Raw genomic sequence first — 24,600 nt, 5'->3', positions numbered from 1 at the left:
TCGTCCAACCAACTGAGCCACCCAGGCGTCCCCCCAAAAGATAATTTAAAGACAATTTCTTAAAAAAAAAAAAAAAAAAAAAAAGAGCAAATAAAATTTGCATCTCTGTTTCTCAAATTCTACTCATACAATTCTAACTTCCAGTGTAGGAGGGCGCTCCAGGCCGTCAAAATCCAATTCTTAAACCAAATCACTTGCAGAGACGCTGCCTACTTTTTGCTCCCCAGAGCAAGGGCACAGGCATGAGACAGTCTAAGTGGAAATAGGGGAGGCCAGGAGGTTCAATTCCAGCTTTACCACTTCAGAATGCTGTGAACTTTGATGTATTCATACTTGGATGAAATTCTGAACCAAATTTCCCTCATGGTAAAATGAGGATAACAACACCTACCTCTTGGGTTGGGTATGAGGATTTGAAGCCACATCTATTAAAGCCTTTGACACATGACACACTCAAAAGACAGGAGGCTTCAAAAATGTTACCAGTAGAATCTAGCATAGAACTTTAGTTTTTTTTTTTTTCTTTTAAAAAATAATTATCCTATTCAGTTTTGGGTCATGACAAAACGTCAATATTTTCCAATTCTGTCAGATTCCAAATTCTATTAACCATTTAAACTTCTGTATGATTTCCTAGGAAACACTACATGGATTTCAATGTTCCATAGCAGCTGAAGCTATAGTTCATCTACAGCCTAAACGAAGCATAGTTAATCTGTATAGTGCTGGGCAAGGCCCAGGAACATAGTCCTCATTCATTTTTTTTTTTTTTTGCTCCAAAATTCCTTCTTAGTCTATAAAAAGAGTACCATATTTAAATTTTACCATACAGATACCGCACACTAGAGAAGCATAAAATCCTAATAAGTTATACCTCATTTTCTATGGAGAAAGCATCTTATGTAATAACTAACAAATATACCATTCACTGAAACACATCTTATCTGGCTGGCATTATTGGCAGAGTGTGGTGGAACACAAGGAACATATGCTTTAGCTTCAGAGAAGCCAAAAATCAAATTCAAGCACTCTGCTAGCCGTGTGAAATCTAAGTCTCAGCGTTTCCATCTAAAAATAAGAACAATTACCTTCTCTTACATGGGTTTCTAAGAGGATAACATGATATAAGGTAAGTACAGCTGAATATCATAGGGGCTCAAAAATGTTTTACAACCAATCCAAGGCAGGAGAAGGTTAAGTGTTGGTGATAGCAGAAAGCAAAGCTGTTTTATGTCTGGGGAGAGATGATTGGTGAGTTAGTCTTGTCTTTATCTCTATCTCCTTTCAAGGGAGGCCCCCTCAGTTAGGCACCTCGGGCACCTTCCCTAAGCACTGAAACAGTGTGTGTTTCCTAATGTAAACGCCCCTCTACAGATGGGCATCAACAACACGGCTCCACATCTCCCTCAATGCCAAAGGCAGCTACAAACAAAAACCAACAACGCAAAACAACTCTCAACTGAGAAACTGAGTGGAGCAAGGGGACTACATACAACTAGCCTTAATCCAGAAAAGAATCTTTGATCTGGGGAAGAGATTAACAATGAGCTCAATGAGCTCACTGTGATCCTACTAATAATTTACAAAGAATATTCAGTTACTATTGGTAAGTGAGCAATTGTAATCTGGGCCACTTCCTTCTCTAGGAAAGGCAACCGTTTTACAAACCCTGCAGTTTAGTCTCATCAGAAATACAAAGACTCTAAGGACTAAAATAAGATGATTTTTTGGATAACAATACTTTACTTTTATCCTTTTATTTTCTATCTTAAACCACTCAGAATACATTTATTCTCTGTGTATAAACTGAAAGGGCACTATTCTCTTCTATGCCAAATTTTAGGCCTGTAGAAAACTAAGGGTCTTTAAATAATTTGATAGCTTGTAATAAATCCAAGAAAGAAAGAAAGAAAACAAACATAATTAGAACAGCTTCAGTGTTCTTGATCTAGATTGTCTACCGGCTTAAAAAAAAGAAAATTTGAACATTTTGAAATTAGTCTATTCTTTAGAAAGATATTTGGGAGGGGTCTTGGGAGAAATAAAGGCAAACAAGGATACCTTTTAACCACTTAAGAAATCTAATGTCAAAAGGAACATTTTGACCAAAATTATAGACTAGGAACTCCAAGGAATATACACCAGTTTTGTGTTATGTATTACCATGTGACATACAATTTTATTTTTTTTAATAGGGCAATTAGACAACCTTTTAGCTCATTAACAGAACTGAAATAAAACCTCACCTATCAGAAGCTGAGAAATTAGTAAGCTGAAAAATGATAAAAAAAAAAAAACCTCATTTTAACTTTTACTGATACCACATGTGGAAGACTTCATAAAGTTCAAGTTCTCAGATGAGAATACTTAAAGCCCTTGCTCTACCCACCCTTACTCTAAGCCGACCCACAGTTTAAACAAAGAATATATTCTCTGGACACCAAGTGCATGGCAGCAGAGAAACTGCAAGTTAGAAATGGGGGTAGGAGTTCAAGAGAAGAGAGGAGCTATGTGCTTGCACACTGACAAGACCAAGAGAAGACCAAAAGCATGAAAAAGCACAATAGTCTAGGGCCATGAACTATAGAGATACATATTATAAGACAAAAAGAAGGGACAAGTAGAGATATAAAATAAAGATTTAAAAGATAAAAAGAACCATTAAGAACAACTTTAAGCCAATAAATTTAAAAACTTAGAATGGCTAGATATTTTGAAAAGTATAAATTTCCTAAACTGACTCAAGAAGAAATTAAAAAATCAATAGCCCATAACTCTTAAAAACTTGGAATCTGTAGTTAAAAATCTTTGCACAGGAAAGCGCCAACCCAAGCAAGCATTCTAGGCAGAAGTCAGTCTAGCAACTGTGATTTCTAATCACTGGTGGCCAGAGAGAGAGCTCAGGGTCAAAAAAGAAGCGACAGCCAGCATAATAGAGCAAAAAGAAGAAATAAATGCACACTAATTGGAGAGGAAGAAGTGAAACTGTCCATTCTAAGAGGACCATGACTGTCCATATAGAAAACACTAAGGAATCTTTAAAAAGGAAGGAGGGAAGGAAGGAAGGAAGGAAGGAAGGAAGGAAGGGAGGGAGGGAGGGAAAAAGGGAGGGAGGGAGGGAGGGAGGGAGGGAGGGAGGGAAGGGAGGAAAGAAAAATGGAACACCCTAGAACTAACACAAGTAAGTTCTCAGCAGGGTTATAGGATACAAGATCAACACACAAATCAAATCACATATCTATATACTAACCACAGACACTGGAAACTGAAATTAAAGGTCTTGTGACAAAGATAATGACCTTAAAGGGCAAGAAAACAGACTAATATTTCTGTGAAATAATTCCTTTTGCCAAAGTCCTAACATCTATATGCTTCAGAAGGATGAGATTAAAATGGAAGGGGGAAAATATAATAGACTCCTAAAGTTGCCCCTGCCTTTGTACGTCCCTTAGGGAGCAGTGAACTGGAAGAACGTGCTCTATAGTCCAGCCCATAGCCATGCCAAGTCCATGCCTTCTATCTCCACTGCCCTCTCCCAGGTTCAGGCTTCAGCATCATTTGCATGTCTGAGTTTTAACAGCTGCCCAGCATAGCCTACCCTTCTCCACTCACCGGCCCCTGGAACATCTTCCATAATACTGATCCCATGATTTCAAGCAGCTAAGAAAAAAGTCAAGGACTCGATGTCTAGCTACTTCCTCCACACTTTAAGAACTATGCACAAAAGGAACAACAAAACAATAGTTCTCAGTATAATTTAGGAATATAAAGGTAACTAACATTACTGAAATTACATCACTTGGAGAAAAAAGGTAACCAAATGGTTGTTTTTATGTGTATAAAGAATCTTTCTCTAAAAAGAATTCCTTAGAAACTCCTAGAAAAAAAAATCAATATTGCAAATAGTTAAAAATGTAAATAAACAACCAAAAGAGATTTGTGAGGAGTCTTTCATGGGAGACGTTAAAGAGGATAAGCAACCCTCTGTCTCTGGCCAGCCCAGGTAGTTTTCCCTCTACAAGCAACTGAACTAACTAATCTCAAGGTACTGTGATTTTTTTTTTTTAATGTTAGAATTTAAAAAAAAATAAGCATAGCATTCCACAAAGTGACATTACTTAAGATCTAGCAGTAGTACAGCAGTTACAGCTCTGACTCCTCATCACACTACTGTCCTGTTGACCTAAAGTATAACCCTAACATCCAACATACTGAGTTATCTGAAGGGTCTCATATTCTATGTCACTTGGTAGTGTTTCAATCAGGTGCTGATTTAATACTCAATCTAATACAAGTCAGTGCCAGCTACAAAAATACCTAATAAAAGTCATGCTGTTCTGTCAATAAAACCCCCTGCCCCCCACAAGCCTGATCTCCCCTTATAAAAACCTTTCTACACAGTTTAAGGAATACCTACTTCCCATAAACATAGCTTAGAATGGGGGTTCTTTTTACAAATACAGAAAAGTAGGCTTCAATAGTTTCAAAAATGAACCAAGCAGTTTAAAGTATAGTTAATTCTCATATTCTTTGATAACGAGGGAAAAACTACTTCAGGAAGATTCACAAATTTCTTAAGCATTGTCAGTTTTGAAATAGATTAAGATTTACTATTTACTTAAATAGTTCACATTCTAACTGAAGTATAGCAGGTAAAAATAGTCTGTTACTGCTTTCAAGTAATCCTGGAACCCCATTTCTATGAGAGAATTCTCCACTTTGTCAAATCATAACAGACTCTAATTTTCCCAATAAAACATCAAACTTGCCAGTTAAATGCTTGGATCTAATGTAGATGAAATACTGCACAACTGCTATTTCTAACTGTTAATCATAAATATACATAGTCAAAATCTGATTTTTAGAAATCCTGATTATTATGTTAAAATAGCTAGTTTAAGTATCTAACCATCCACAAAGATTTTCTATGCTCTGTAGTTGATCAAATTACTTCAAATATGTGGTCTGCTTACTTTGACTCCCTACAGATATACTTTACTGGAATTACAGCTTAATATTATGCCCTTAACTTTTATTAAGAATTTATAAAATGGAGTGCCTGGCTGGCTCAGTCAGAAGAGTGTGTGACTCTAGATCTTGGGTTTGTGAGTTTGAGCCCCATGTTGGGTACCGATATTACTAACAACAACAACAGCAACAACAACAAAAATAAAAAAACAACAACAAAAAAGAATTTATAAAATAAATGGTGTACATTATTCCATATTCTAAAAAATAGTACCAAAGATATCATCCCTCATATAAAGACCCACACAAAAAACTCCTTTTTGGCTTTACTGCCAAGATTTCTCTCTTTAAAAAAAAATCAATATGCTTTCTTCAAGCAGACAATGAAAAACACAAGTCATTGTGTTCCTCCTTTTTTCTGCTATTACCAACAGAAAACCCAAATGGAAGACCTTAGTTTATAAAAATGTGATAGAGCTGGAGATCCCCCTCCACTCCCTTATGTAAGTCTAGATCAAGTATCATTATACTAAATGTCCAAGTATCAGTTTATTGCTAATCATCTTTTTAAAGAAGATTTTATCTGACAGAGAGAGAGCACAAGCAGGGGGAGCAGGAGAGGCAGAGGGAGAGGGAGAAGCAGACTCCCTAGTGAGCAGGGAGCCAGACGTGGGGCTTGATCCCAGGACTCCAGGACCATGACCGGAGCTGAAGGCAGATGCTTAACAGACTGAGCCACCCAGGCACCCTTGCTAATCAACTTTTTTTCTTCTGTTTGGAAGTAGATGGGAATAAAAATAGAGTTAACAGTCAAATTTTCTGAAACTTGAAAACTACTATTTCTGGGTCTAAAATTTAGTAATCTCAAATGTTCCTTAAGAGGAACATTTGGGTAGGAATGGGTAGGAATTTTGATGGATTATAAAAACAGATAAATCCACCATTAAAAAATGTAGTAAGTAAAAGGAACCATATGACCTTTCAAAGAGGAGAATGGGAAAGCCTATTTAAACAAAACGCTGAAGAAAGAAACCAGAAGGAATTCAAAATACTTAACGACATTAAACTTTGGATGTCAAAAAATATGCCATAAACAAAATTAAAGGACAAATGATATACTGTACCTTTAGAACAAACTTTTCACAATTAGAAATTTATTCCAAGAAAACAGTCAGATAAGGACAGAGATTTATATGTGAGATAGTCCTCACAGTATTATCTTAGCAAAAAACTAGCAATAACTGTATTTTTTAGTTAACAGAACTGTGGTACTTTCATATGCTGAGGTAACAGGCATTAAAAACGATGTCTTGGGGCGCCTGGGTGGCTCAGTCGTTAAGCATTTGCGTTCAGCTCAGGTCATGGATCCCAGGGTCCTGGGATTGAGCCCCGCATCGCATCGGGCTCTCTGCTCAGCGGGAAGCCTGCTTCTCCCTCTCCCACTCCCCCTGCTTGTGTTCCCTCTCTCACTGTATCTCTGTCAAATAAATTTAAAAAAAAAAAAAAAAATCTTTAAAAATAAATAAATAAATAAAAATGATGTCTCTAGAGTATTTAGTATTCTGGAAATGTTCATGATATTAAATCAATATGGATATAAAACAGTCTATCTAAATTGACCTCAACACACACATATGCATATAAACATTTAATAAAAAGATTATGGATAGGGAATGCTACTGTGGTTATCTTGGGTGGTTTGGGATTATTTAATTTCATTTTCCCCCTTTTTTGTATTTTCTAAAACACTACATTCAAATGTATTAATTTCCTAGCTGGAAAAAAAATGTTATTCAAAAAGGAAATAGATCTTGAAAAAGAGCAATCTGATTTCATATTATAAATCCAAAATTATGTGTAAAATGTAGAAGAAATAAATAATAAACTGAAACAATTCAATTAATTCAAATGATTGAAAGGTCACTTTTAAAGAAAAGGTGGGCTAACAGTGAGGAAGGAAAAAGACACAAAGACACAGTGGAGTGAGAGGGGTGGGTGAACCAAATCAAGGAAAAAAGGAATAACATAATACAGAGATCTCCACAAAACCAGTGTGATTTTTCTCAGACAGTACTAGGGTTCCGTAGTAAGTAACACTGGATTGGGAAATATAAAATATCCTTTCCGGAGTACCGATATTAAGTAATGTGCATTTTTTTGTATATGGAGATGCTATTTATAGGATAACTAACAGAAAGAGATTATGTGATGCCATATAACAGTACCACTTTTAGCACAGCTGAACTTAGAAGACAAGTTTCCAAAATGTAATCAAAAGAAGGGAGTAAGCAGTGGTAGGAAGAGTGCATATTCCATTGCCATAAAAACATTTTCAGTTGTTAATCAAAAAAGTGGCATTATGGGGGGCGCCTGGGTGGCTCAGTGGGTTGGGCCGCTGCCTTCGGCTCGGGTCATGATCTCAGGGTCCTGGGATCGAGTCCCGCATTGGGGGGTCTCTGCTCAGCGGGGAGCCTGCTTCCCTCTCTCTCTCTCTCTGCCTGCCTCTCCGTCAACTTGTGATCTCTCTGTAAAAATTAAAAAAAAAAAAAAAAGTGTCATTATGATATGAATTCAACTCTTTCCATATGTATCAGTCTCTTCTGGTTGCAGAGTACAGACATTCACTAAGCCTGGCAAATGTAGTTGGGCAAGGCGGGGGACAATGACTGGTTCTAAGCATGAATTGGAGGAAAAGGGAAATAAGACTTCTCACAGAAATCTAAGAACAATCAGTTAACACAGGTCAAGTAGGCCTCAAGGAAGCTGCAATGGAGAATGTGATCTAGTTCCAAGGTCGCCCTAGTGGACTGTGCAGTGGGAGTTCGTGAGTCCTCATTCTAGTCCTCCTGCCATTGCTGTGACTCAGCAACTCCCCAGGTACCCGGCTTTTGGTATCTGATTTGCCTCCAGCCACCAGCTGGTCTCTCTGCTCCTATACTCTAATTTTTTCTTTTAACCCCAAAGCTGTCACTTGGTCATACCTCTGGCTAATTCTTGGCTCATCACAGGTCCCTCCTACCTCCTTCTCTTGACTTTTCAAATTTTGCTCCCTTCCACAGCTTAACTGCAAAATCTGACTTTCTGTAAGTTCTCTAATCCACATCATCAGTGTACTCTTAGAGTAACCATCACTCCCTACTTGTCTGAGTATATCCAAACAGAAAATTAAAAGCAGCAAGAGCTAGATTTCTTTAACCAGCCAATGAGATCTGTGGGAACCTGACTGATTCAGCTTGTTCCTGTCTGGACAAAACTCTCTGTGCTACTGCACCTGGGTGGCCAGTGGCTGACCTATGACCGGTGCCTTTGATATGGGCACCTGCACCAGTCCAAGCACCTACAGCCAAATAAGAGAAGGTCATTTACAAGTAAAGCATGGCTACCCTGGTTTACTCCCTCAGCAAATGTTCCCCTTGGACATGACTGAGGGAACAGCAGGAGATGCAATTGCTCTGTTGACAACACATAATAATATGGAGATGTTTAATACTACTCCAGAATCGTACTCCAGAGTTTCATAAATCATATTCCCTGGATTATTAGTATGCTGTAAAATATTAAGAGGTATGCTACAGATAAAGTTTGCAGTTTAAATAAGGTAATGCCTAAACCCTCTGTGAAGAGACCCTCTTGAGCATTACCACCCATACTTACTTGACAAAGGCAGCCTTATTAAGATTTCACAGGACACTAACACTATATGGATCGGTTTGGAAAATGCTGTCCTATAGAGCTGCAACTTTGCCCACAATCCAAAACCCACTGCAATGCTAATTTCAAGAAAGCAGGGACTTACTTCAGTTTTGTGTCATGCTTGGTATGTATTAGATACTCAGTATATGAATGTTTGTGAAAGTCATTAACATGGAGGCTGAAGGAAAAACAGGAAATAGGAGGCTAAGTGGGAAAAAAATTCAAGAGGATACCATATCTGGTAATGATAGACTAAGATTTTTCTGACCAAGCCTCCTGCTGAAAACAATTAAAAATCCCTGGATACGAAAAAAACAAAAACAAAAACACAAAAAACCAACATCTTAAAATAAAAAGTCGACAACATGGTGGGAAACTGCCAGACAAATTCTAGGGTCAATTGGGACCCCGAGAGGTAACAGGAACCCCCAAAAGACTACTGGCCCTAAGGGCACCTGCAGACAGAACACAACAAATTAGGGTGCTTAGGTGGCTCCGCTGGTTAAGTGTCTGCCTTTGGCTCGGGTTGTGATCCTGGGTTCCTGGGACTGAGTCCCGCATCAGGCTCCCTGATCATTGAGGAGTCTGCTTCTCCCTCTGCCCCTCCCCCGCTCATGCTCGCTCTCTCTCAAATAAATAAAATCTAAAAAAAAAAAAAAAAAAACCCACAGCAAATTAGATCTTTGGTTTCAATAGCCTCACTGAGGGGAACAAATGTCAATGGAAAAATTCCTCAAAAGATGGAGAGTACAAGGGTACTCTTCCCCACATTCAACTGGAACCACAAAGGGCTATAACCTCAGGTAAAGGTCAACTGTAACAAAACCTGAACCCTAATCCCACCCCAAGGGCACCACAGGGAAGGTTTTAGTCCAGAGAGAAGCAAGAGAAAAAAAGCCCAGTGGGTAGGGTATCCAGGATACAGGTTCCTAAGAAGTTTGTCCACCCCAGACAGGGGTCTGCAATCTGGGTTTGCATGGCATATTCATGTGGTGGAACAGAATGGGTACAACAGATTAGAGAAATAAAAATGTCATATACATAACACATGGACGAATGGCACAAAAATAAGTCAGACTAAAAAAGACTACACGGGCGCCTGGGTGGCTCAGTCGGTTGAGCGTCTGCCTTCGGCTCAGGTGATGATTCCAGGGTCCTGGGATCAGGACCCACATCAGGCTCCCTGCTCGGCGGAGAGCCTGCTTCTCCTTCTCCCTCTGTCTGCTGCTCTGCTTACTTGTGCTGTCTCTCTGTCAAGTAAATAAATAAAATCTTAAAAAAAAAAAAAGACTACATATTGACATACATACATATGTCTGCATGTATGTGCAGAAAAAGGGAAAAAGTAAAGTACATCATTTAGGGATGTACACCTAGGTGGTAAACTTTAAAGAGAAAGAAGAAATGATGAACACCAAAGTAGGAATCTGGTAACTTGTGGGGGATGGGATGGGGTAGAGACAGCTGGGGTTTGACTATGGTGGGACACACAGCGGACTTCCCGTATACTGTCAGTGTGGTGTGCTTTATAATGACTCATTAAACATACCTTTATATCTTATTCATTGTTCAATATATGTGTATGTTATATTTTACCATATAAAGGGAAAATAAAGAGCAAAAAGGAAGCTTACACAAGAGAGAACAAAGAAAGCAGAAAGCAGAATTTGTTGCAGGCCACTAGCAAAGGGCTACTAACCACCACCTCAGGAATTTGTAGTGAAACCTAAATCATAGCCCTCCGCTATACTAATCATTTCCCTGACTGGATTACCTTTAGCAGTACTGTAACATACATCTAATACAATTTCTAATTGAATTATAAGAGAAACACGCCTTTGCCAAGTTTTTTCCGGACTTGACTCCATATGGTCATATAAGTTTTGCTATACACACGAAGAGCCATTCCGAGAGAAAACCATAAACATTTGGCACAGCAGATCCAACAAAATGTTCCACTGAAGAAAAACATGAAACATTCAATTACGTACTGGCAGATTACTTCCAAAGTAATGAAATTAAACTACATGTTAAATGTTAATAACTTACCATATTTAAGAACATAACTCTCCATAGTACGACAGTATTCAGCCGTAATATCTATTTGTTCTAAGATGTTCTTTTATGAAAGAATCTCTTAAGTTCTTGCCTCTGTTCTGCATCTCACTAGCTGTGGAAGCAATCTGGATTCCGCTTTCTTATTTAACAGTGGGGGAAAACTTCAGTTTCCTGGATTTAATTTATGAATATTATCTACTCAACTAACTTAACTTAGTCCCTTGAAATGAAGCTAATGGGAAAAAAAACTGTATTTGATTTTCAGAGTTTTTACATCTATGTAGAAGCTACGAGAACATATGTTCTTGCCTTTACAGTCATAGGTATTTCTAGGACCGATTCTTAACCTCCTCCAGCATGGCCGGCTATGTGGGAAGCATACTTCTAGGCCACACACTCTACTCACTTTTCAATCTAATAGCTTAAAAAGTCTGTCTCAATTTGGCTATTCCCAATCATACCTCAGATTTACTATATCTAAAATGATCTTAAGATTTTCCCCCAAATTGGGATATCAGTACCCGTTTCCTACAGAAAGCACCCTTATATTCAGTGGATGTTTATATTTACCCTTATACTTAATGTTACCTAACAGTTTCTTTTTCCAGAATGGCTCTCAGATTTACCTTTTCTCTTTCACTGCCAGTAACCCTGTCCAGATTTCTACTGCACTTTCTTAGTGCAGTAGAACAACACCTCGTAGACTCTCCTCTCTTCCTAGACTCAGAACACCGGCCAGACTCATTTCCTTTCAGGAACAATCATCGGTCACATGCAGCACCTCCTATCTGACTTTCACTCGCTGCCATCTGTCATTAGGCTGCATTTTACCCCCACTGAATTCTCCTTCCTCTTCCTTCTCCCTTCACTACTCTGTCCTTCACAGTTCAATTTTCATGTTAAATGTCTAAACCAAGCTCCAATTTCTCAAAAAGGGTTACTGCTAACGTCACAATGTGTTCTTCTTTTTCTTTTCCCCCACAATGTGTTCTTTTCTGCTCAGGCGCTTGCAGGAGGGTTAATCTTATCACTGCAATGGTACTACAAGATTAAAAATCAAGGAAATGTTACGCTTCTCCTTGTAACTCAAAACACTTAGGGGAGGCATAGGAGTTTACAGCCAGATATTTTTGGAAAGACAGAACCAAGGTGCTCTATTCTATTTTGGTGCTTTGGTAGTGGCTCAAGGAAATGAGTAAAATCAACAGCTGGCCTGTGAGCTGGCTAGTCAAGTTTGACTCACCATTTTGCCAAACTGACCCAACAATCAGCAGCCACAGGAAAGTGTTTGAGATTCGGTTTAAACCACTGGAGATGTCCTCTACTTACATTATCTGAAAGCTTGATCTGGGAATTTTAGTAAAAGAACTAGATAGCTAATTTGGACTATGTGCTCATTGGAAGAGAGGCCAAAACCCAGAATTTTCTCGGCATCAGCCATATTACTGGCAATCAAATATAACATCATTACTATCACTAAACTAGTTTCCACCTAATAACAAAGGGGGTCAGGTGATAGGAATGGAGCTAATTTTCCTTACTCTACCCACTCATAACCCTTTCTTCTTCAATGCTGGATTACTTCATAAAAGCAAAACCACCAAGCTACAGCCATAATTTATAATTTCTTTTTCACTGTCCAGTAGCAGTAAAATCTCCATATTTTATTATTGTAATTGGGGGGGTGGCAGAGGGAAAGGGAAAGAGAGAATCTTAGATAGGCTTCATTCCCAACGCGGAGCCCAATGTGGGGCTCAATCTCACAACTCTGAGATCATGACGAGAGCCGAAATCAGAGTCAGATACTTAGCTGACTCTGCCACCCAGGAGCCCCTCCATATTTTATTTTTTTAAAATTTTTATTTATTTATTTTAAATAATCTCTACACTCAATGTGGGGCTCAAACTCTTGACCTTGAGATGAAGAGTTGCATGTTCCTCCAACCGAGCCAGCCAGGTGCCCCTAAAATTTCCATATTTAAAAATGATAGGGACTCACAAGTTGTACTCTCCTGTGACTTTATCATATAATGAAATCTAATCTTTTCTTGGTAAAAGCCACTTCTATTTCTTCCTAATACCCATTTTCCAGACTTCCCACCAGGTTAATGTTTTTCATAACTTAATTTTATTTTTTAGTTTATACCTGAGAAACTGTAATTGGGAGGAGGAGATTACTTCCTATAAAACTGTTTCTAATATAAGTGATTGTTCCCCCTTCTTTTCTTAAATTTCCTTTTAAAGAGGGATATAAGTATGTGCTTTGTGTTTGAGGGTAGTGGTGGTGAAATTATAATAGAACAAGACGCTATTTCTCTTGGAAATATTTGTAAAAAACAAAATCTCACAAAAAGTGCAAGACAGCAACCCAAACATCCACTGACATATGAACAGATAAATAAAAGGTGGTACGTATAGAGGAAGGATATTTAGCCTTATAAAGGGAAGAAATTCTGACACAGGCTGCAACATGGATGAACCTTGAAGACATTCTGCTAACTAAAAGAAGCCAGTAACGACAGATGAATATTAAATGATCCCGTGTATCTGAGGTTTCCAGAGTTCTCAACTTCACGGAGACAGCAAGCAGAACGGTGGCTGCCAGGGCTGGACAGAGAGGAGAACATGGAGTCAGTGTTTCATGGGGGCAGAGTTTCAGTCGGGGAAGACAGAAAAGTTCAGGTGATGATGGTGACGGCTGCGCAACGATGTGGATGTACTTGGTGCTACACGGTTATATATCTAAAGATGGTTAAAACAGTTAACTTCATGTGTATTTCACCACAGTTTAAAAAACCCGTATAACACAGGGAAGAATATACACCCTTTTAAGTAACCCTTTGTGTTGTGTGTTCGGTCAGTTCAGAGGAGAAGCCATGCCCCCCACTACTGGCAGTGTCCTTCTCTCCATGTAATGGAGAAAATGGAGAAAAAAAAAGTCTAAGAAATTAAGGTCTACATAAGCAATTTCCCTGTTCACATGGGTATTTAAATACCACTGGCTGCTGTATCTCTGGTAACTCTGCTGTAATCTTCCTGAATGTCTATCCATTCATTCAACACTTTACCAGCGTGGACTCTGTGCTAAACTTTATGTAAGATGCTGAAGATTGAGAGAGAGAGAGAGAGAGAGAAGCATACTCCGTCTGAGACATCCACAATCTGGTAGAGAAGGCAAACAAATTACAACACAACCTAAATTCGAATTAATTCTAATTAGTGCTGCTGGGAAGACAAAGCGCAAAGCAACTACTGCTAGTTGTACGCCATACTTGTTCTCCCCTTCTTCCAGAATAAAAGTCGCGAAGAAGATAAAGACTCTATTCCTCAGCCTTCCTTTGCACTAGTGAGGTACAAGCAGATAAGCAGTGTGTGAGACCCAGGGAAACTTTTAAGAGAGAGCTCACATACGCCCTTGGTCCCTTTTTAGTTCCTTCCCACATCTGGCTGCTTAAAACAGATACCTCAATTTTGGACCATGAGGACAGGGTCAAATCTGAGAGATTCTGAAGCTCTGAGCTGGAAATTACTTCCTTAATGACTTTATAGAGAAAAGTATTCATTTCAGCCCTATCCTGCAAATTCTAAACTTATAGGAGAGAAAGAAAATTCTCTCTTGTTCTCAGGCCTGCCTGTTATTTTGGAGGTTCTGGTGCCTAATCCCAGCTTAGGAAGGGGATCAGGGAAGGCCTGACCGAAGAGGAGATTTTGCACTAGGTTTTGAAGAATGACGTTGCCTATCCAAGTGGAGAAAGTCATTTCAAGTACAGATCATGCAAAGGCACAGACTCAGGAAAGGGTCTAGCTTTGCAGGGGAAGTGGAGTGGCTCAGATGCTACAGTACAGGGCAGGTGGAATGAAGTAAAAGCACAAGCAACCTGAAAAGCTGGGAAAAATTGACTTTAAAGGGTATTACATGCCATGTAAAAGAAAAAAAAGGACTTTTATTCCTGTACTTGACCACATGAAATGACTATGACTTCATAGATGATTCTCTGAATATTCTAGAAGAGCCAAACAGCTCAGTCAGAAAACAATCACAACTGTATGGATTACAGTATAGTGGGGACAGGGGTTAGTAACACAGGAAAGAAAATCTTATTCCTGTAAGAGAAAGGCACACTAGTATTTCTGTAAATGTTGATGACTAGAAGAAATAATTATCCAGCATAAGGAAAAGATTAGGGGATGCCTGGGTGGCTCAGTGGGTTGGGCCTCGACCTTGGGCTCAGGTCATGGTCTCAGGGTCAAACTAGGCCAGCATTGGGCTCTCCACTCAGCAGGGAGCCTGCTTCCCCTCTCTCTCTACCTTTCTCTCTGTCTACTTGTGATCTCTCTCTGTCAAATGAATAAATTAAAAAAAAAAAAAGATTAGGACTACTGAGAGAGTTAAGGGAGAAGAATATGAACAATATAGAAGAGGAAATATACAAATAATTTGGCAATGTGTGGACCATATAAGGATCAGAATACCCACCTCCACCTCAGGGTACTGAGGTCAAAGAATTATACTGTAACTATGGGCATCTGATTATACATTTTATTTTTATAATATGCTTATACCCATGGTTTCCTTTCACAAGTGGCTATCATAAGTTAGTAAGTAATAGCCAAAGAGCACTAGTCTATAGAAGGAATTTGGTTATTTTATGATAAGAGTGAGGGAGAAAAGAAAATCAGTGCTCTATTAAGAGTTTGAATTTTTATTCAAATGAGTAGTATTTTTTTACATTTCTGCAAAAATCACATATTATTGTTGTAAATTTTTAGTTTTATAATTTAAAAAACCACCACCAATGCCTCATAAAAAAATTTAAATACAGCAACTATTACCTCACAGAAGTATCAGGGACAAATTATTGAGAGTATATGGCTTCTGTGACTCCATATCCATTAATTATATTCACCAAAGTTTCAAAGATCAGAAGATTCTAAAATAAGATCTTACAATGTTTCCATTATTTTTGTCTCTAGCTCTCCCTAAATTTATGTACTGCATTTTAGCCTTTTAACAAATATCTACTGTATGCTGATCATACAAAACTGTGTGGGATATCAGAGTTTAAGAAAACTGTGGAACATGTCTTTTATATATATCCTGATATTCTTGTTTTCAATTCATTATAAAGAATCTTTGCTACCTTCAATCAGATTATGAGTTTTATCAATATCCTACCCTGATAATAGGCATCAAAACGCTTGCTAAGGAACACTAAGAAAAAGGATTTAATTTTTTAAAGGTGGGGGAGATGGCTTTCTCAATTTAGCTTTTGCTTGAAAGAATGCAGTTATAGCACTTACTAACCCCGGAATTTCTCCTGATATTTATTCATCCCTTACCATGGTTTTTCTATACGATAAAATAATTGGGGCAAAAATAGGAATCCAGTGCACAAAGAGAGATCTTTGACCCAAGTAATTATTTCTCAATGAATGCATATTACAATAAAAAAAACTTCTCCAATAATGAGCCACCACACCATTTTTAAACATTGGAAAAATAAGGCTAACAGTGAAACTAGCTATTGTGAAAGCTGGTTATAAAGTCACCTGATTCACTACCATAGAGAAGACTCTATGGCCCTACTCCTCAAACTCAAGAAATGGGAGTACAGTTAAAAGTGACTTCTAGGAACACACAAAGGGCATCATTGCTAATAAGCATCTACAGCTTCTGTAATATTCTCAAAGGAGTCAAGGCCATGGAAGATCCACCCTGGCTCCTCCTCACCTCACCAGGGTCCATCTGGGTGTCCTTCAATCTGCCCTCCACACTGTCACCAGGGAATGTCATATAAAGCAGTCTCAGAAAACATAATTCTCTGTCCAAAATGTTTCAGTGCTCTCTACTCCACTGAGGGATAAAATGCAAATTCTTCCAAGGGAAGTATGTGGCCACTGAGAATCTGGCCCCTACCTTTTAGATATTACGTTTCAGTAAGTGTTTCCTTTTCCTCTCCCTTCCAAGTTCTAATCCTCTTTTTTTTTTTTTTTAAAGATTTTATTTATTTATTTATTTATTTGAGAGAGACAGGGAGAGAGCATGAGCGAGGAGAAGGTCAGAGAGAGAAGCAGACTCCCCGTGGAGCCGGGAGCCCGATGCGGGACTCAATCCTGGGACTCCGGGATCATGACCTGAGCCGAAGGCAGCTGTCCAACCAACTGAGCCACCCAGGCGTCCCTCTAACCCTCTTTTAATACAGAACTATGTATAAGTTTCCTGAACACATCAGGCTTTCATTTGCATGCTTTTTCATGTTGCTGTTCCCCTTGCCTGGAACGCCCTTCCCCTACTTTTACTACACCTGGTACACCACTACACTCCTTCCTCACATCTCAGTTCAACTGCCATCTTCTCATCAAGTCCTCCAGGACTCCTCCAGGCAACCCGAAGAGCTCCTCCTTCCTATTGTGTTGGTAAACTAGCTCCCAGAAGGGGAAAAAAGCCCTGATACAGTCACTTCTGCTATAACATTTGTGTCAGTGTGCTTGTTACATTACAGCATAAATCCCGTTTGCTTGTGTGCCTTGAAATGCCAGACGAATGCAGACCACTGCCCCCAACCCTGTGCACCCAGCTCCAATACCTCCCAGCTACCCTCAGGCCCCCTCCTGTGTTAGGGTCATCCCTGGCCACATCCGGTGGTAACTTTCCCTCAGACTTGAGACATCTATTTCTACCACTTCACACAGTAACTCACAAGAGGCAACCTTTCCTATGCCACTTCCAAAGGCAGACTTCAAGTCTTTCTCATGCTAAAGCACAATATTTATTATTATATTTATGTTTTTCTTAACCATTTTAACATGTAAAATGCTGTGGTCCTTTTTATTCAGTTCCTACCTTAAAAAAAAAAAAAAAAAGTGTTACTGAGGAAGTTTTTGAGTGTTATGTCCCATTTTTCCCTAAGCTTGGGAACTTTCAGGAAAGCACATGTCCCATGACAATAGTCACTGTCTGTATGGAGCTCCACCACAGGTGATTGCAAATACTATCAGTTGGGTTTCTGTGTCCACTTTGGCTCTAACAAAACAGACCCATAGTATGTACAAGTCTTTATCATAGCAATTGCTGTTTTGCATTAACTGTTTTTCTATTTAAAGACAGCAAGCTTTAAACAGGGTCCTCTTCACCTTAATACCAACATTCCCTAAAGATTACCCAGCTGTTAGTAGATGTCCTGCTAATGTAGACACTATAGGGTAATAAGACTTAAGAACTAATATAAATAATGCTAACTATAAAGTCTATTTCTATAATGAAAAATTACTATCTACTCTGCTCCAAACCCCAGCCATCCTATTAGTAAATGGAGAGATGGGATTCAAACAGTGTTTCTAACTCAAAAGTTTATTGCAAAGACAATGCTTCATAACCAACCTACTAATCTACATGTAGATTATAGACTAATTTAAAAAACAGATTCTGGAGATGTAGTCTAACGGATTTTTCTGGATGATTAATAAATTTACATATATAAATTTATATAAATAAATTTATATAAATTTTATATATATAAGAGGGGCACCTGGGCAGTTCAGTTGGTTAAGGTTCAGCTCAGGTCATGATCCCAGGGTCCTGCGATTGAGCCCTTTAGGGCTCCCTGCTCAGCGGGGAGCCTGATTCTCCCTCTCCATCTTCCAGCACTCCCCCTGCTTGTGTGTTCTCTATCTCTCTCTGTCAAATAAATACATAAAATCTTTTTTTAAAAAAAGGTGTCTTACAAGAGTATGCATATTTGACTTATATAATCTTTTGTGAGAAAGATAAAATTACACGAAATAGGACCTATATCCTCCATATATGGGCCATTTTGTCTAATTCAATCTTAATCTAAGCCTATATCAAAAGTTACCCTGAAATCTAAGATAAACAGCATTAATATATACTAAAATTTAAAATAAGCATTAGTGGGGCACATGGGTAGCTCAGTAGGTTAAAGCCTCTGCCTTCGGCTCAGGTCATGATCCCAGAGTTCTGGGATCGAGCCCCACATCGGGCTCTCTGCTCAGCAGGGAGCCTGCTTCCCTCTCTCTCTCTCTCTGCCTACTTGTGATCTCTATCTGATAAATAAATAAAATATTTAAAAATAAAATAAAATAAGCATTAGATAGCACAGTGATTACCAGTGATTTATTGGCCAAAAACCACATGTAAGTTGATTTCTTTACATACATATAAGCACACATACGTACCAAACACATTTAAAATCTTAAAACTCATAGTATTTACTTTTTAACTACTGCTTCCTTGATATAGAGAAAAGTATGAATTCAAAACTATGTATTAGTGATTATAATTAAAAAATTGTTCTTCCTCAGCATACTACTACATGTCTCAAACAATGGTGAAAAGTTACATCAGCTTCTTCAAGTTTTGCTAAGAACTAAAACATACTTCATGCCTGTGAATCCAACAACACAGAGAACTGCTCTCCCATTTAGCATGCATCAGAAAAACCCAGGCTTATAAAACTAGTTACTGAGCCCCACTCTTAGAGTTCTGAGTCAGTACTTTGCAGGTGGGGCTAGAGATTTTGTATTTCTAACAACTTCTCAAGTGATTCCGATGCTGTTGGTACTAGAACCACACCTTGGGGTCAGAAATACCTGTGTTCAAACCCCAGCCTATCATTTAGTATCTTTGTTCTCTGGACATGGTTTAAAAGTTTTACCCCTTGGGACGCCTAGGTGGCTCAGTTGGTTAAGCAGCTGCCTTCGGCTCAGGTCATGATCCCAGCATCCTGGGATCGAGTCCCACATCGGGCTCCTTGCTTGGCGGGGAGCCTGCTTCTCTCTCTGCCTCTGCCTGCCATTCTGTCTGCCTGTGCTCGCTTGCTCTCCTCTCTCTCTGACAAATAAATAAAATCTTAAAAAAAAAAAAAAAGTTTTACCCCTCAATTTTCTTGTCTAAAAGGCAGAGAGTTACCAGAAAATTAAGCAAATAATGTATTTAAAGTGCCCACACATGGTGAGGACTCAAATGGTAACTACGTATGTTGGCTAAATAAATGAATGCCAGACTTAAAAATACATGCAAAGTGCTGGCTAAGAGGGAGTAAAAACACTCCACACCCTGTCTCTCTTACTGAACACAATATAAAATCTAAATACAATGACCAGAGCAGCTATTTAAAGAATCCAAAAAGTAAATGGTGGCAGCCAGACTGAGGAAGAAGAGCAGAATTGAAAGTATCATAGAAGCAGTGCCCGATTACTGCCCCTACCCCTCATCATGTTGCCTAGACTGGGGGAACCTAGAAGTGGTATCAACACAGGCAGTGTTCCAGGAGAAACCCTCTAGATCTGGCTGAGCAGGAAAAGGGATTTCCTGACAGTAACAGCAGGGGGCCCAGAGGTGCCCTAAAAGTCTGAGGAAAGTCTCCAATCCCAGAAGCTATGGTTTCAAGAGGGTGTTGCAAACCTCTCTTCCAAACACCCTCTCCACCACCACCACCTGTGCTCCCACCACTTGTCCCTGGATGTGGGTACAAATGCAAGAAGTCAGCAGAGGAGAAGCTTTCTGGCTACAGGACCAAAAAGGGGAGCCCCCGGGAAGTAGGAAGTATAAGGGAAATTGCTGAATGGGTGGAACTCAGAAAAGCAACTCCATAATGTTGATTATGACCCCCTGGGATCACTCCTGAGCAGAACATGGCACGGATCTCGTCCTAAACAACAAACCAGAACCTTTGAGAACTGAACAGAGACAGAAAGTCACCTATCTCCAACCGGCCAATGGGTAGTACACACAGGACAGATCCAAGCAGCAAAGCACTGTAGGCTTTGAAAACCGAACTGACACTGAACTCACAACCCACAGAAAGCTGGCTGCAACTTGCATGCCAAACCCAACAGGGGCGACTGCATACTAAACCACAAAAATGAACATCCTCCATAGAATTTAAACAGGACCCACAACCTTATGATACTGAAGAATGCAATCCAAAACTGCGTAGGAACATCTCAATTGGCATGGGACAATAAACACACTGATACTGAGATGATACCAACTGTTGGAATTATCTGACAAGACTTTAAAGCATTATTATAAAAATGCTCCAAAAAGGGTGAACACTCTTGAAAAGAATATGTCTCAGCAAAGAAACAGAATCAAATGGAAATTTTATAACTGAAATAATTCACTGGATAGGCTTAGTAAGTAAAATGGAGATGACAAAAGAAAGCCAGTGAACTTTAAGACAGACTGATAAAAAATATCTGCACAACAAACAAAACAAAATGAACAGAGTATCAAGGACCTTTAGGATACCAAAAGGACTAACATTAGCATCACTGGCATCCTAAAGGGAGTGAGAGTGTAGTATAGAAAAGTACTGGAGAAAATGAAGGCTGAAAACTTCACAAACTTGTTAAAAGACACAATGTAAATACACATCTGAGAAGCTGAGAGAACCTAAAGAGAATAAACCCCTGAGAAATACATGCATAGACACATCATAGTCAAACTGATAACTAAAAACAGTGAAAAAATTTTAAAATAGCCAGAAAAATGAAGTGATGCATTGCTTACAGGGGAACAGTAACTTGAATCAATGAGTTTCTCAGCACAAGCTACCAAGTCCAAAAGAAAATGGCATATTTTTAAAGGGCTGAAACAAAAGAATTGTTAACACAGAATTTCTATATCCAGTGAAAATACCCTTCAGGAATGAAGTCAAAATAAAGACATTCTCAAGTGTAGGTAAGACTAAGAGAATTCATTGCCAGCACATTTGTTCTTAAAGAATCATTAAATGGCAGAAGGGAAAGGATGCCAAGGGAAAAATAGAACATTAGTAATGAAGAAAGAAAAAAGAAATGATAAACATCTGGATAAATATAATAAACTATTTTTCTCTTCTTGAAATCCTTAAAATACATTTGGCAGTTGAAAGCAAAAACAATAACACTACATTTTCTTTTAATTTTTTTAAAGATTTTATTTATTTAACAGAGAGAGAGATCACAAGTAGGCAGAGAAGCAGGCTGAGAGAGAGGGGGAAGCAGGCTCCCTGCTGAGCAGAGAGCCCCATGTGGGGCTCAATCCCAGGACCCTGAGACCATGACCTGAGCCAAAGGCAGAGGCTTAACCCACTGAGCCACCCAGGCACCCCGAACACTGCATTTTCTATGTATGTAGATATAACATATAAAACATTACAACAAAAAAAGAGGAGAATAAAGAGACACATACAGTGTTAAGATTTCTATATCCCACTTAAGTGGAAAAATATTATAAGTAGACTATAAAAATTTAAATACAGGCATGTCCCAGAGATATTGCAGGTTCAGTTCCAAACTACTGCAATAAAGCAAATATCACAAAAAAGTGATTTAAATGAATTTTTGGTTTCCCAGAGCATATAAAAGTTATGTTTACACTATCTGCAGTCTCTTAAGTGTGCAACAGCATTATGTCTGAAAAAACAATAACTTTATTGCTAAAAAATCTTATCATCTGAGCTTTTAGTGAGTCAGTCACTGAACACAGATAGCCAAATATAATAATTTTTTAAAAGATTTTACTTATTTATTTGACAAAGATCATAAGTAGGCAGAGAGGCAAGCAAAGAAAGACGGGGGCGGGGGAGCAGTCTCCCTGCTGAGCAGAGAGCCTGATGTGGGCCTCGATCCCAGGACCCTGGGATCATGACCTGAGCCGAAGGCAGAGGCTTTAACCCAATGAACCACCCAGGCGCCCCCAAATATAATATTAAATCGAATTACATATTGTGAGAATTACTAAAATGTGACACAGAGACACGATGCAAGCTGTTGGAAAAATGGCACCAAAAAGAACTGCATGACACAGGGCTGCTTCACAAACCTTCAATCAGTTTAAAAAAAGAAAAAAGTGCAGTATCTATGAAGTGTTATAAAGCAAGGTATGCTTAAATGTATATTATAATCCCTAGACCAAACACACACACACACACACAGTAGAATGAGATATATATATTTTTTAAAAACCCACAATACGTAAGTTAAACTGGAATACCAAAAACTGTTCAAATAGCACAAAAGAAGACAGGAAAGGGAAAAAGAAGAACAAAACTCAAAAGAATGCAAAGCAAATAATAAAATAGCACTAAATCTGATCACAGAAGTAATTACATTAAATGTAAAACATTTAAACACACTAATTAAAAGACAAAGATGATCAGAATGGATTTTTTAAAAGGATGATCCAATTACACGGCACCTACAAGAAATCTATTTCAAATATGATGATATGGGTAGGTTAGAAGTAAAAGGATAGAAAAAAGTATATCATGGAAATATTAATCAAAATACAGATGGAGGAGCTATGTTAGTATCAAATATAGCAAACTTCAAAGCAGAGAAAATTAACGGGCATAAAAGGGTCATTATGTAACAATAAAAGGGTCAATTCACCAAGAAGATATAATAATCTTAAGTGTGTATGCACCTAACAAAAGAACTTCAAAATACATGAAGCAAAAACTGACAAAACCAGGGCACCTGGGTGGCTCAGTGGGTTAAGCCGCTGCCTTCGGCTCAGGTCATGATCTCGGGGTCCTGGGATCGAGTCCCACATCGGGCTCTCTGCTCAGCGGGGAGCCTGCTTCCCCCTCTCTCTCTCTCTCTCTGTCTGCCTCTCCGTCTAAATGTGATCTCTCTCTGTCAAATTAATAAATAAAATCTTAAAAAAAAAAAAACTGACAAAACTGGAAGGAGAAATAGACAAAATAGACAAACCTCCAATTATAGTTATCTCAGCATCTATATAAATAATAGACAAAAAAAATCAACAGGGATATAGAACTGAACAATCCCATCAACCAACTGAATCTGACATTTATAGATCAGTCCACCCAACAGGAGTATACTTTCAAGTACACAAAGAATGTTCACAGAGACCGTAACTCAAGTCATAGAACAAATCTGATAAATTTAAAAGACAAAATATGTTCTATGGCCATAATGAATTACACTAGAAACCATTAACAGCAAGAAAACAGAAAAATCTCTAAAAACTTAGAAATCTGGTGATGCACTTATAAATAATCCACAGGTCAGAGAAGAAGTCTCAAGGGAAATTAGAAAGTATTTTTAACTGAAAGATAAAAATACATCAGAATCTGTATAATGTAGTTAAGCAATGTTCAGATGAAAATAGTTCCAAGAAGAAGTTAAAAAAAAAAAAAAAAAAGGAAATACTGAGGTACAAATCTAACAAAATAGGTAGGGTGCCTGGGTGGCTCAGTGGGTTAAGCCTCTGCCTTCAGCTCAGGTCATGATCTCAGGATCCTGGAATCGAGCCCCGCATCGGGCTCTCTGCTCAGTGGAGAGCCTGCTTCCCCCTCTCTCTCTGCCTGCCTCTCTGCCTCCTTGTGATCTCTGTCAAATAAATAAATAAAATCTTAAAAAAAAAATGTATAAAAGCTATATGCTGAAAACAACATTATTAAAAAAAAAACAATAAAGAAAACCTAAATAAATGGGAAAACTTACCACATCCATGGACTAGAGAAGTTCAACATACTCAGGGTGTCAATTCTTCCCATTTGATCTATAGCTTAATACACTTCTAATCAAACCACTGCCCCACAAAATATAGATCGACTTATCTTAAAATAAAAAGCAAAGGAACTAATAGCCAAACAATTCTGAAGAAGAATAAAATTAAGCAAATCATACTAATTGGTTTTAAAACTTACTCTAAAGCTACATTAATTAAGACAGTATGGTACTGCATAATAAACCAGTTTCAAAAGGTTATATACTGTATAATTTCACTAATGTAACACAGTGGTTGTCAGGGATTAAGAGGTGTGATACAGAGGGACAGCATGAGGAAGTTTTGGGGGTGATGGCACTATGTTGTATCCCGATTGTGGTGGTAGTTACGTGGAT

At 38.5% G+C, this 24,600-nt stretch overlaps 1 protein-coding gene across 3 annotated transcripts in view; it reads right to left on the bottom strand.

Annotated features, from left to right (window-relative positions):
- Positions 1 to 24,600, bottom strand: part of SOCS5 (suppressor of cytokine signaling 5) — a 62,453-nt gene that overhangs the window by 15,470 nt on the left and 22,383 nt on the right. The window contains exon 1 of one of the 3 annotated variants that reach the window (XM_047744548.1): positions 6,288 to 6,328. The exons of the other annotated variants lie outside the window; for them this stretch is intronic. The gene's annotated coding sequence lies outside the window, so the exon portion shown is untranslated. Of the gene's footprint in view, positions 1 to 6,287; positions 6,329 to 24,600 lie in introns of those variants that run through there. 3 annotated transcript variants of the gene reach the window in all.

This window comes from Lutra lutra, chromosome 9 (genome assembly GCF_902655055.1).
Source record: "Lutra lutra chromosome 9, mLutLut1.2, whole genome shotgun sequence".
In the NCBI taxonomy this organism is placed as follows: Eukaryota; Metazoa; Chordata; class Mammalia; order Carnivora; family Mustelidae; genus Lutra; species Lutra lutra.
This window is presented reverse-complemented; position numbering and strand designations above follow the sequence as displayed.